We start from the raw sequence: 14,404 nt of genomic DNA, 5'->3' as shown, positions 1-14,404 counted from the left end.
TGTTGTGAGTCATTAAGTACTTGATATTCAAAATCTCATTTAATCCTAAAAGCAACCTGATGAAGAGGGATTTTATTAGCTCCATTTCAGAGGTATGGAAACTGAAGGTTAAAATAGTTAACCTGGATTTGAACTCCAAAGTCCATGTACCACTGTGATGACCATCTTGAAGGACAAACACTGATTGCATATGAAAGGTGGAGTATTTCCTGCCATATCAGTAAAGAAAGTATGTCACAGTCATCACCCGATTGCAGCCACCACTGCGATGGATATGAGCTGGTGAGCCCTGAGGGAACTCAGGAAGGAAAGAATACCTGCCATCTAGCAGCCATCAGGCTGCAGCCACTCCCCATGGTGTACCCTGAGGAGACTCAGGATGAGAAAGCACAGGATACTGGCCCCAGATAGCTGAGGTGCACATCAAAGGAATGATTTCCATGAGCCCAGACTCTTGCATCTTCCCATACATAGAAAAGCGCTAAATTCCTTAACTTGGGGTATCTGGTTTTCTTTCATTAAAAATAATCTTTTGGGGACTTCCCTGGTGGCGCAGTGGTTAAGACTCTGCGCTCCCAATGCAGGGGGCCCGGGTTTGGTCCCTGGCCAGGGATTCACTCACAGACATTAGATCCCACATGCATGCCATAACTGAGAGTTCGCATGCCACAGCTAAGGAGCCCGCCTGCCGCAACTAAGACCCAGCACAACCAAATAAATAAATAAATATTTTTAAAAAAATAATAATCTTTTGATGTTCTGGCTCCCTGCCCTTTGTTGCAAAACTTCTGTTGATATATAACCTGGCTCCCACCTCACCTCTTTGGAGCAGTTTTCTCAGGGTTACTTGAGATGTTGCTTCCCGGGCTTGAAGTCCTAAAAATTCCCGCCGAATAAAACATAACTCTCAACTTTTAGGTTGTGAATAATTTTTTAGGTCCACAGATATGTTCAACTTCTCATGTTTAAGGCCACTTAGGGCTGGTCATTGCACAACTCCGGGGTCAGCACTTGCCCCCTGCTCATAGCATATTTGGGTCGTTTTTAATGACAACTTTCTAGCAGATGGCGGTAAACTGTCTTGAGCAAGGTGGGTGGGGAATGGTTCCTAATTCACAGTTGCTCAAAAATGGTTCTTAGTGCTCTATGGTCACATGTAGAAGGCAGGGGCCGTAACCTGGAGAAATTAAAAATCTTGAGCAGCTTCTAGATGAGCCATCTTGGAACTGACAAATGAGGGTTCTTATTACTTAGGGTCTGAAGTAATATCTCACTTGCCCGTTGTCAGGGTACTGCCCTTCTTCTGTATTTGAAGTGAACTGTAATCTCCTAATCTTCTTAGTTATTAACGTAATTTAATGGAACAAGCAGTGTATTGAGAATCCCCTATGCAGAAGAAGCTATGATAGTCCCTTTACAGGAGGAATGAGGATGGGGAATGGTGGGGCATGGAGAGACCCGGTGGAGGTGGGAATTCGAGGGAAGATGCAGGAATGAATGCGTGGCTGGATCTTACTTTATAAACCGCAGAGGAGACTGAACTCTCAGGACCGTACATAAGTATTATGACGGTGGGGTTGGAGGCAGGATATAAACAAGAATCCTTCGGGAACCTAAGGGAGAGAGGAGTTTATTCTGTCTGGGAGAGCTGGAGAAGCCTTCACGGAGGATGGGACATTTGAGCTAACGCTTGAAGGATGCGCAGGCCCCTGACAAAAGGAGAAGGAAGGAGCAGGAGCAGGAAAACATGAGGTGAAAGTGGTCTAACTGCCAGAGTGAGAGTGAGCTCTGCATACATGTGTTGGGTCAGGTAGGGACTGTGGCAGAAAAAGTAAAGAAACTTGAATACCCTCTTAAAGACTTTAGACTTTATTGGGCAATGGGGAGTCCCTGAGGAACTGGGGACCACCGAAGACCTTTTGATCTTTGATTTTCTGGAGATGGCTCCTTTTGCATGCAGTTATTGGCAGTGTTGGCTACATTATGCGGGCACGAGATTTCACTTTTCTTTTTTCTTTCCAGGGGAGCCGGCTCAAGGAAAAGGACCTTATTGTTCTTTTGTTCCCTTTCATCCAGGTTTGATACTCTGTTTGCCATTTCCTCTCCCTTCTCTTTGATGCTTGTGGTAGGGGAAGTTGTATCCTTGGTTCTTCCTGCTGACATCTGGGTCAGGTATTTGACTCATATTACCTCATGACTATTCTTTTCGGAGAGTTAGATGGGATAGGGAGTAAGTTGTCGTCACTGTCCGTGGGTTGAAAACTCAAGAAAGTTTAGGAATAAAAGAGTTGGAGGAAGAAGCGTGTAGACGAAGAGGTGGGACACGCATCAAAGCACAGGACAGCGTGCGCTGGGTTGAGAGAGGTCCCAAAATAGAAAGCTCTTCTCTTGGGATTCACACTGCAGGCCTTGGCAGGCGGCCCGCCCTTATCACCACTAATTTTCAGACTTCGGAATTGGGCACCACACCCTGGTGTTAAGCTGTTAACCTCCAGAATCAAGGCCACAGCTGCCGGGAAGAATTCCTCTTTCAAGCTGTGGCCTCATCAGAGTTCTTCGTCTGGACACGCCACAAAGGGTAAATGTTCCTAAATTCAGTCCCATGATTCTGGGATTCTATATATACTCAGGCAGCTCCCACTCCTTTACTCCAGGACACACACACAGAGCAGAACTGTCCTGGAGTGGATCAGGGCAATGCAGTTGCAGAGAGAGAGACAGACAGACAGACCGCCCTTCTTTGTTCTACTTCCCGGAAGAGTAAAATCGGAAAAAATGTGGATACTTTGAGGAAATAAAGGACCTTTCTAGAGCCTGGATTTTCACAGCAAAAGTCTGCTCTGGGTCTAGAGACAGGTTACAGTTTTCAGATTCAGGAGATCTTGAGACTTCACCCAGTTTTCCTTGCCATGTGCTGTGAAGTTACACCCAGGCCATCAGCAGGGGGCTCCCTCAACCTTACAAGCTGCTACTGGTGCTTGGGAGGCCACGCCATGTAAATGAGAGAAGAAATGCAGATCTGACTGTGAGTTTAAAATCCAATGCCCCAAAGTACTTTTGGAGAGAAGAAACCCTAACCCATCCCGAAAACAGACCACTTCAGCAAGAAGGTATTTGCTAGCGTTTACATTAAATGACACTGTTTAAATTCCTGGATCGAGGTCAGCGTAATGTTTATGCTCAGAGTAACACGTAGCTAAGTTATCCTTCAGAAAACCTAAGAAGCAGAACAACTCTCTGACCAGTGGTTTAATTGTTTCTGGACTGGCGGCTCGATGATTACTAAATATTGAATCACAGCACCATCAGTCACCATCGGTCCCAGGTCTGAACCAAAGCTTTGCAGATGCCAAATCCCTATGTGGCATTTGCCCAAAATCATGCCGGCTAAACACACAGTGCCTGATTGATAAAGCATAATGTCCGGGTAGCTAATGGCCGCGGTCTGTTAGGGCCGTTGGAGCTGGCCAACTGCTCTCAATTAAGATGGAAAAGGCCGCATGGTGAAGATGGAATCAGGAAAAGGAAACCGGACACTGCCAGGACCACATCTGTCTGGAGTTAATATCTCTTGGGAGTGTTGTAATTTTCCACTCTGTAGACACAGCAGGCTGGGCTCCAGTGCAAGTATTAGTAGGAATCAGGGTGCCCTCTTCCTTGGAAGTTCCTAGACAACCTCTGCTCAGGTTTTATTACTACCTAACTCTTTTTTTCTTAGCTCTAGGCAAATAATCATGTTCCTTTATTACAACTTCATCTGAGACGTGTTACAATGAATGTTGCCATTGATGGTTTGATATCAGGTATGCTTCTTTGAGGAAATTACAGGAGAATGACCCAAATTCCCCAACTACATTTGGGAGACATCTTGGACTTTTATTTGGGGGTGATGGGGACACACCTAGTCAGTGGGTGAGGTTTTGTAACCTTTTCCAATTCCAGGGAAGAGGAGGCACCATACTGTGACCAAATTCTACCTCCCACCTGTCCCCTATAAAAATGTACCAAACAGAGGGACCAGATAGCTCCTGGGCAAACTGCACCCTGAGCGCTGAGTGGACTCGAGGGGACGTGGGCTTTGGGAGGTCAGGGTTAATCAGCAGGATCTGGAGATGTTTCCATGGGGCATGAGTCCTCTTTGTGACAGAAAGGCAGACGCATCTGAGTAGAAACTTTGGGGAAGCCACTCCAGGCTACTGCGGTGGGAAACTCAACGGTTTCTGTTTGTACTGGCTTCGTTCATTCATATGTTTCTCATCAGCTGCATTCAGACTGATTCCATTTCCAAAGCTCTCCTGGCAGTCTTGGTGCATGAGGCTTGGTGGCAAAATCTCCGGCAGTTCTGATCCTGCCCAGGCCCTGCTCTTCTCGTGTAGTTTCTTGGCGCTTTAGCTTCTAAGCAGAAATTGGCTAAGCAGACACAGCAGTTGAACAAAACCAAATGTAAAACAGAACGTTGGAACACCGAATGAAGAGAGATTTCTATGTGTGGGGAGCAGGAATGCAGTGAGGGGCAGTGAGGGAGGGGCTTCCTTAGAACCAGACTGAATCAGGCTCCCATCTTGTCAGCATCCTCGCTAATTACGCCAGATCAGAAGTTGTATCCCCTTTACTCTTCTGTCTCACTAACGGACGCGATAGAAAATATTTGGGTCCCTGGCCCTCACAGAAGTTGTGACCCACGACTCGCTGACACCACTTAATTTCTCTCAGAATCCTTTAACTTAGCTTTGCACACTCCCATCAGCTTCCTTCTTCGCACCCACCTCCCCAGCCCCAACTGTTTCACATGTGTGGCTCATCTTTTCTTCCTCCGCTTGACGCTGACTTTTCTTGTGCCGTTAGGGAGGATGCTTGTCATCCCACCCTTTATATCGACACGGCAGGGAAAGGCCATCCAGTTGGAGAAGCGTCCGAGCCCTTTCTTCCCACTGTTGAGACTGGGAGAAAGGCACTGCTGTCCACAGCCCTTGGCTGTTTCCCAGGGACTGACAGCATGTGTTCTGTTGCTCTTGTCCTGCGTGTTGCTGTCTGGATTTGATTTCTGCATGTGCGGGTCATGGGGTCTGAAATTAGGGTGGAGACCTAAGTATTAGGAAGGAGAGAGTCCATTGGCTTCAGGTTCAAGACGTTGATCCAGTCCAGTAAAACTGGTATGCACACGCACAAACACGTACGTGCATGCACTCATGCACACACTTACACGCACACACAGGGCGGTCTCACAGTCACGCAGTTCAAAATGCAAAAGGCACAAAGGGCCATATATATCTTCCCGCACTCCTGTCCCCCAGCTTCTTAGTCCCCTTTGTAGAGCCCACCAGGGTTTACAGTGTCTCCTGTCCCTGCAGACATGTTTTAAACGTACATTAGCAAATAAATCATACATTGCCCCACAGTTGGTAGCATACTATATATAGTGTTCAACATCCTCTTGTTTTTTTTCACCTTTTAAAATGGCTGCATAGTGTATCATTGAAGGAATTTCCATAATTTATTTAACTAGTCCCATATGGACGGGCATTTGGGAGTTTCCAATCTCTTGCTATTGTAAAAATATAAAGTGTCTATTCTGATCCTCAGATCTTGTGTTTATTTCCCAAGTCTCCACACTCAGAGGGGGAGGAGGGTGGTCCACCCTCTACACGTCTGCCCAGCCTGGCGCTGGCTTTGAAGCCCCAGACCCCTGAGTCAGACATGGCCAGGGTGGCTCTTCTGTTCCCTCCAATTCTCGCCAACTTGCCATCACGCAGAGAACTTACGCCACCAATTCCAGTGTTCTCTAAATTTAGGTAAGTTTATGCTTTTCTTTCTCTTCCTCTGCCTACAGCCTCCTCCAACCCAGGGATTTGGTTGTTACCAAAACCCTGATCCAGCAGGTGATGCCTCCACTCTCCTAAGACTTAGGGTATTGAATCCCCTCCACTTCCATAGCACGTGATAATGTGCAGAGCACTTTCACGTAGCGTTCTTTCATCTAAATCTTACACAAATTATCTGAGGTTGGTAGGACATTTTCTCCACGAAGGAACTGTTGCTCAGAGGGACTGCGTGGCTTGCCCACGTTCACTTAGTTGGTAAATGACAGACACAAAGCTCAAAGCCAGATCACCTAACTCTCAGTCTACAGCTTTTCTAATACACACACTCACCCTTTTGCCACGTATGTGACATCCAAGTCAGCTTTCAACTTGGAACACAGTGGAGGCTGAAGATCTAGCAAATTTATCCTCAGTTTTCATTCCCATCAGTAGATAGATTGAGGCTATTCAGACAAAAGGAATTACGCACCGCTTCATCCACATGGATCCGCTGGGACAGTGTGCAACATGGCAAGGGCAACGGCAGCTGTCCGGGGAGCAGGAAAATGCGGTGGGAGAGGTGCCAGGGCTGGAGGCACACGTGTGACGTGGAGGTCAGGGGACGCGCTTGGGAACGGGCAGCAGCGAGAGGGGAGAAGGACGTCTGTGCACCGAGCGTCCACTGTGTGCCACGCTCACCCGTTAACCGCTCACGGGACTTGGGAAGGACACGCACACAGATGCGGCAGGCCCCGCTGGTTCCCTCGGGATGTGGAAGCGGGGCGCGGTGGGCCGGCTCTGCTCCGCCGGCGGGCAGCCAGGGACCGAGAGACTGCGCAGCGCACACCGAGCTGAGTGCGCGCACCGAGCTGGTCTCAGCCTCCTCCCCCCAGCTCACGTGTGCGGCTCTTTCCTCCCCCGGCATGTGTTTCGTTTCCTGTCCTCTCCGGCAGCTCCTCACCTCCTAGGAGCACAGTTTTGGGCAGTTTTACTGCATCTGCTCACCGGGCATCCTTGGCTGCACCACCCCAGCTGCAGGGATCCGGGCTGTGAAGGGGCTGCGGGCAAGGTGTGCTGCCACGGTGGAGAGAGCCACCCCGTAGGAGGCAGGGGTGTGAGGGCAGCCAGGGCACTGAACGTGCTCCTGCAGAAGAGGGAGTTATGCAGGGGCGCTGCCGAGAGAGGCACCGGACCGAGAGGAGGGCCGGGTCACCGCAGGCTCAGAAGCTGTGCTGAGGGCCTCAGGAATTGTCCTATAGGCGGTGGGAATTACAGAGGAACTTGAAGGAGGTTCTCTCCCCGTGAGCATGCACCGAGGGAAGGTCGTATGTGGACACGGAGGAAGGGGGCTGCCGGCCAGCCAGGAGCTGGGTTCTCACCAGGAACTGACTGTGGTTGCACCCTGGTCTCAGACTTGCAGCCTCCAGAACAGGGAGAATCAGATTCCTGTTATTTAAGCCCCTAGTCTCCGGTGCTGTGTTATGGCAGCCCACCTGATGGAGACGCACACAGCCCTGCGCCTGTTGGCTCTGGAAATCCAGGGCGAACACAGAATCCTCGCCCCCATGGAGCTTGCAGTCTAGTGGGGGGGGAGAGGGAGGCATGAAATGAACGCTCCTCGCAGACATATGTAGTTACTGTTACGGAAGAGAGTAACAGGGCCTCATTTAGACTACGGAAGACAGGGGAGGACTTCTGAGGACGCGACCGCCAACCTTCAACGTGAAGGATGAGTGGAGGGAGCCTGGCGTGAGCCGAGGAAAGGGCATCACAGGCTCGGGGAGGGTGCCTGTGAGGCCCCTGGGTGAGAAAGGACTTGGAGAGAAACTGACAAGACACAGTGTCACCAGAGCAGGGAGGGACGTGAAATCAGACGGGGAGCTCCGGGGGGCAGGTCGCTCGGGGACTGGCAGGTCTTGCCGAGAGGGTTACGTTTATGTGCTCAGTGCATCGGGGGGGCCATTAAAGGCTTTAAGTGGAGAAGGGAAATGATCCACTGTTCAGGTTTAAAAGAGAACTCTGAATGACGTGAGAATCAGATGGGAGGGGTGGGACGTGCTGTCTGTTCCGTCCCGGGTTGGGGGTCCTGAGCAGCTGGTGGACTAGAGGGAAGCGGTTCGCGTGGAGGCCAGTGCATAGGACGGGTGGCGGGGCGGGGAACAGGCACGACAGCTGGGAGAGGGTGAGTTTGAGGCCGCTGAGTCTGGTGGGGAGCTGGAAGCATATGGGCCTGTGGTTCAGGAGACAGAGCCAGCCTGCGCGGAAAGGAGGGAACACAGCAGGCCCGAGGCCGCCGTCCTTAGAGACACCTGATGGCACGGCTGGCTGGCCCTTGGCTGGTGTCTGGAACCTCGGCTCTCAGGGTGTCCCCGTCACCAGTGAACTGACAAGGCTGGTTTTCCGCTCCTAGACTGTCTGCACAGACCCTGTGGTTTATGCTGGACGCCGGCTTTCCTTCTGGGAGTCTGGCATGTTGGTGTGTGTGAGGCGGAGGGCGTCCACATGAGCAGCCCCTGGATACAGCCCTGAGCTCTGAGTCTCTCCTGGGCGTCCCTGGGCTGAAACCTCACACGCATGTGGCTGCATTTTCATTGCTGGGGAAGAGCGAGCTCCATGCGGCCCCCGTGGGAGGCGGAGAGCACGGAAGCCTCACGCGGATTCCTCTGGACCCGCCCGTGTCTCTGTCCCTTATGATTCGGCCGGTATCCTCGCTGTGTCTCTAATAAATCTCAGCCATGAGCACAACTCGCCCTGAGTCTCGGGAGTTCTAGCGAATCTCAGAATGATGGGGTGGTCTTGGGGACCCCTGACAGTCTCAGGATTTAAATCTGGGAGTGATCAGCATGTAGGAAAAAACCGTAACCACGTGACCATACGAAATTCCCACCCCCCACCACCGCCCCGCCCCGGGAAGAGTAAGTAGGACCCTGAGGATCTCCACAAGTTAGGAGTGAGCGGGGGACAGGAACCACGAAGGAGGTGAGGACGCAGGCAGCCGGAAGAGGAATGTCTGCAGACTTAGCAAGGTCACTGCCGGCCTTGGCCAGCAGTCCTGTGGGCAGTTGTGGGGAAAGCTGGCTTGTTACGGGGTGAGGAGGGTGGAAGAAACAGAGAGGGACGTGGGGAGGTGTAAACATATTGTTTGTAAGACAGAAAAAAAACTTGATCACGTGTTTTCTCATGTATTAAGTGCCTGCTGCATGACAGGCTCTAGGCCAGACGTGAGTGATGCAGTGAGCACAGGGTGTGGTCCAGACCTTGCGGAGTCTGTGGTCCAGCGGAGTGTTTGAAAAGCAAAGTGCACAAGGCCGTGCGGGTGTTGCACCTAACCTGAGGGCTTCCTTGACTAAGTGACCTTGAATCTGGGAACTGATGAATAAGTAGGAATTTGTTGAAGTCAGGGGAGTAGAAAAAGGGAAAAAGGTCATTTCAGGCAGAGGGCAGACTATATATGGGCTGAGGACCTTGAGAAGGTGGAGGGCTCTGGGTTCTAGAAGGGATTGATTCTGACCGGCGGAAATACCTCAACATGTAACAGAAAAAGGAAAAGAGGATAGGTTTTTAAAGAATAGATAGAGCTACAGGTAAGGCTTAGGACTGGCGGTAAGACACTGAGCTTTCTTGTAGGATGACTTTCATTCTCTTGTGGGGCAGGGTTTTGTTTTGTTTTGTTGTTTTCATCCCATCCCTTTTCTGAGATCTAGCACATTCGGGGGCTAGAAAAATAGAAGGGATCTTTGGTAATATAACACAAGACGGAGAAGAGGGAGGCATTCTTTCAGCATCGTAACACACCAGAGATGGGCGAGCATGGGGGAAAGGCTGCTGTCATTGTTGTTCTCGGTTCTGTCCCCATGAGGGCTTTTCCACCTTCCCTTCCTCCACCCTGAGATCTGAAGGTCAAGCTCCATAGAGCAGTGAAACCAGACAGAGTGGAATAACTGATAAATCATGTCAGGGAACAAGCACAAGGAAAGGCGTTACTCTGGGTGGGTGGTGGAGAACAGAGGGGTGGACAAGGATGACGGGGTAGGGAGTCCTGGATGCCTAGAACCTGACGTGCTGTGCCCTGGAGGACCTGGGAGATTAATTTAATAAGGTCCTGAATCTCCACTCTCCGACGGACTTGATAGTTACTGGAATATGCCTCTTGATTCTAAAATAAGGCAGAATCAGGATATTCCTCTAGACTCGTGTCTGTAGCCTGACCTGTCAACAGTGAGACCGTGTCCCCTCTCTCCTTGTATCATGGGAGATGCAGTGTTGGGTTCTGAGTAGGTGGAGGTGAGGTCTTCCACTCACAGCAGGATCCTGAGCTTGTGAGGAGAGTGGAGAGAGTGGAAGATAATCTTGTAGAGAAGCAGCAACAGAGCCGACGAGGGAAGCCTGTTTGGGTGGCTGGTCAGAGCTTCCACTGGAGATGCCAGCTTCACGGTGGTCCCACATGCTCGGTGGTGTGGAGCCTGGTTGCCAGAGTCATGATGGCGAGCCTCAGGCAGAGGGTGGAACGGTCTTCGTGGGCTCTGCTGTGGAGCCCCAGACAGTCAGCGGGGCTAGGAAGGTGGGAATGTTGGAAGATCGAGCTTGAGGTGCTGGAACAGGGACTTTAAGCACACAGGGAAAGAAGAAACAGAGGCAGAGAAATAAAGATGGGGACGTGTGTATGGGGGGCCGTCAAGGATCTGGGGTCCCTAGAATAAGTGTAGGGGGAGCAGTGAGAGGTCGGGAAGGATCGTAAATTGTGGTTGGGGGGCAGGATATTTAAATCTATGACTTCAGAGGTGGAGAAGTTGTGAGGAATAAATAAGCAAGTTCAGGACGTGGTCTTCGGAGGCCCACACTGACCTTCGTCATCACCGGGTCCCTCTCTTTGATCCGACATTCACACGGCTTTTCTCTCTCCTTTTAGCCTCGGATGCACCTCTCATCTCAGCTACGCTTTTTCCACTTTCTGGTCCAGCAAGAGAGACTCACAGCATCTTTTCTTACTTCCGGAGAAATTTATTCCACATGTGTCTGATTCATTTGCGTTTACAGAAACTCAACATCTCCAGTGTCTAAAAACCCTTTCAACTATTTTTTTCTTCCCTTTCTTAGAAACAGGAAGTTGTGTTTGGCTGAGGACAAACTCTTCCAGAGCCCCTGGGACTTACAAGTTGTTTGGAATGAGGAACGGTGAGGGCTGGGGAAGACTCTTCTCTCCTTTCCTGGGGCAATTGTGCATCTGCCAGGGGTAGGCTGGGCAGCTCGTGGGGATGGAAGACTAGCCAGAACTTTCCTGTCTCTCGTCGCTGAGCCCCAGGCCTGAGGGAAAGTATGTGCTAAAAGAGACAGGTGCGTTTGAAGGCTCCTGTGTTCCTCTCTTCCAGCACTAGCATCTCAGCTTAGGCTTTACTTTTGCACTGGGTCTCATCTTTCTCTTCCCAATACTTGAGCAGGGTCTTGTTTTGGGGGGTGTGGGTTGGCTGACACTCAGTTTTAAGCCGGGAAGGCCCACTACCTCCCCAGTGGAGTATCAGAGAAGGGCCCCATGTGAAGAAGCAGGGACAGAGCTGTAACGGGGCGCACCTGTTCTGATCAGCCTGGCCGGGTTGTTGGGAAGAAGTGTTGACCTGAAAAGCAGACAGGTGCCTGGGAGGGGCTGACGTGGTGCCCGCGAGGCAGGGGCAGCAGGGGGTCGCAACCCAACTGCCCTGCTCACTCAGCGCTCCAACTTCCAGTTCCCTTTGCGAGTTATTTCGTTTTGTTTAGAACTGTTTTGTATGCAAGGTCGATCTGACCACAGTATGTCTAGTGATTACCTAGATTGAACCAGCTAAAGCATCAGCTTAGGTTGGTGCCTTCTTTCTCTCTCACATTCCGTGGGCAGCTTTCTCGAAGCTACAAGCTCAGTGGAGTACCACGGGGAAAGGTGCCGTACTAGGAGAGACCTTTCTCAGAAAGACACGCCGTCCTGCAGCCGAGGCCACCACAGGCAGTGAACCCCGGTTTGCGTGCCTCCCGGGCGTGGGTGCTACTGCCTCTCTCCCCTCCTAGGACTCACGGGCAGTGCCTGCTCAGGACCCTGGGCTGGCTGAGTGTCTAATCGACGGTGGAATTAGGGGAGGAGGGCGCTGCTGGGGATACACGTCTCTCCACTCCGCACGGAGCAGAGCCTGGGTGGAGGAGGCCAGGTGTCGAGACAGTGATTTAGGCTTGCCTAAAATGCTGTCTTCACAGTCTTCGTCACGCTCAGCCCATCTCGTGTTTGACTTTGGCCATGTACTTAGTAATCTAGCTTCAACTCACCCTAGAGGCGAGAGGAAGTGATGCGGCTATGGCAGGAGAAATCTGGAAATCCAAGGATAGCACTACCCCTGATTCTCTTTGGTAAATTCCATGTTTCTGGTCACTCTTATGGACAAACCATTCCTAATTCCCCAACAGCCATGGGTGCGCCGCTGCTTCCCGGAGGGGCTTGGAGATCTGAGGCATAGCATACAGAGCCGAGATCGCTGTGGGCTCAGGAGCCTCCTTCCCCGCGACCAGGGGAGACTCGGACTCTGGGGGACTCAGGCCGCGTGCGAAGGCCTGGCGCACAGCAGAGGTACCACCTCACTTCACAGGCCTGAGAGTGAAGCTGTGACAAAGCCACTCTGTTTGTCTGGACCACACAGAGATATCACAACAAAGCAAAAGACAACATATTCTTAAGAACTTTCCTCTTGTGCCTGTCTTTTTTGTTTATTTGTTTGTTTTGGTGATGGTAGGAAGGCTTGGTAAAAATGAAGAGGGCTCCAGGGGAAAGCAAGAAGAACTAATGTTTGGATGCTTGGAAGGAGGAAAAATCCTCAGTAAGAGGGTCCACTGGCTAAAATGCCCAAACACGAAGGATCTAAAACCTAGTGGACATCATCAGAGAGCAAGGTGTGGAGCTAGTGGGAAGACATTCCCATCACCTCTGGGAGAGAAGGGTGGTTTACTAAAGCGGGCCGGGGAACATGCTTTTGTAAATTCACAAAGCCCTCTGGTCAGCTACAGGAGAATAAAGGACAGAGAATAAACCCCAGACAAGGATTCACTTGTCTCGTGGACAGGGGTTGGAAATGGACTTCGATGCTAATGTACCACCTTTGAAATATTTCTGGCAGGAGCTCGGAGGATCCAGAGGAATGACCAAGTTACCTGCTGAGTCAGGGCCTTGTGGACTTGCGCGAGGAGGCACCACTACCATTTCTGCGAGGAACTCTAGCTGGAAAATGCAAGCTCTCAGCAGAGGAAATGCAATCTTCCCTTCTCTGGGCTAGAAGGGTGGTCGTGGTAGGCTGGGGGAAATGATGGCATGGTCTCTCTCTGCAGATCTGTTTTCTGAGTCCCTGAGCTGCAGCTGTTGAGTTTCCAGACACAAACAAGTACGTATTCTGTGAGCCTCACTGAGCCCACACAGCAAGGAAGAGCCAAGCTGGATTCCATTCTGCTTTGCACATCAGCAGCCCTGCTGCCAGCTGAACTCCAGGGCAAACTCTGTGCCTGGTAATGATGCAGGCTCTAGATATGGCAGAGCTGGACTGGTGTGGGTGGTTAATGGGGACACACCTGGCCTTGATTATTTGGGGGAGAGTGAGAAATGGAAGGAGATGAAGGGTTGCAGGAACATACAATCAATCTCAGTAGAGCTGGTTCACAGCAAGGACAGATCTGGCTTTCCTGGTCGTCATCAACATGCCGGAGTGTGTGACTGTTTATGCTTAGGTAAGCCCGGCCTCCCACTCACTAAAAGCCGGCAGTCAGGGAAAAGTGGTCAGCGGCCACCGTGTCCACGGCCACCGTGCAGAGTGTGCACCACACAAAGACGACCAGCTGAGGGCACGGTAGGGGCTGAAATCCTGTTTGCCCTGCCTCTGTCCCAACGGCCTGAGTCCTCTCAGCGGGCACCTTTTCCTCATTTACACAGGGGCTCCATGTAGCATCCTCTCTGCCCAGGCCAATTTTTACTTGAAGGGGTCTTGAGAGAAAGCTAAAGGGAAGGACAAGGGGGGTGGGGTCAATGGTGACAGGAAAAGGGACCATGCAAATTTAGGTATTTTCCTCATTTTCCGTAGAATGTCATTTCTTGATGTTGTCTGTTCCTTTTCGCCCACTATGACCAAGGACTGAGCTCCCTCTACACCAGACCATATGGAAGTCGAGCTGGGGGCTTTGTCTAACCAGGAAGAGATGAGGTGACGTGGAGGGAAGATGGGATTTGGGAGGCTCTCAGGCAGGTTTCAGGTGGCTAGTGGGGAAGGTCAGGCTATGTAAAAGGGCTGATTGGGACAGTTGCAATTTGCCTGGGTTAGAAGAGTTGTGAGCTGGGAATGACATTTGGCGTGGAGAGAAGGAGCTGAGGTCATTGGGATGATGTTACTTAGAAACAGGTGCGGCATACCTCAGATGCTAGGAGAATCTTGTATCTCTGCCAGGTCAGTATGTAAATGTGAGGATGAGGACATATGCAGAGTGGAGTGGCACGGGCTTTCTCGAGAATAACGTTTTGTTATCTCAGAGCTGGAAGTTTCCACTAGAGCAGTGGTTCTCAAAGTGCGGTCCCCAAACTAGCAGCCTCCATGTCACCTGGCAACTTG

General features: G+C 51.0%; 1 protein-coding gene across 2 annotated transcripts in view; it reads left to right on the top strand.

The window, feature by feature from the left end:
• ADAMTS15 (ADAM metallopeptidase with thrombospondin type 1 motif 15) overlaps nucleotides 1-14,404 on the top strand; it is a 117,465-nt gene that overhangs the window by 41,446 nt on the left and 61,615 nt on the right. The gene's annotated exons all lie outside the window — the stretch shown is intronic.

This window comes from Balaenoptera physalus, assembly GCF_965194825.1.
Source record: "Balaenoptera physalus genome assembly, chromosome: 10".
Classification (NCBI taxonomy): Eukaryota; Metazoa; Chordata; class Mammalia; order Artiodactyla; family Balaenopteridae; genus Balaenoptera; species Balaenoptera physalus.
Note: the sequence above shows the minus strand (reverse complement) of the source record. Positions and strands in the feature narration are given on the sequence as shown.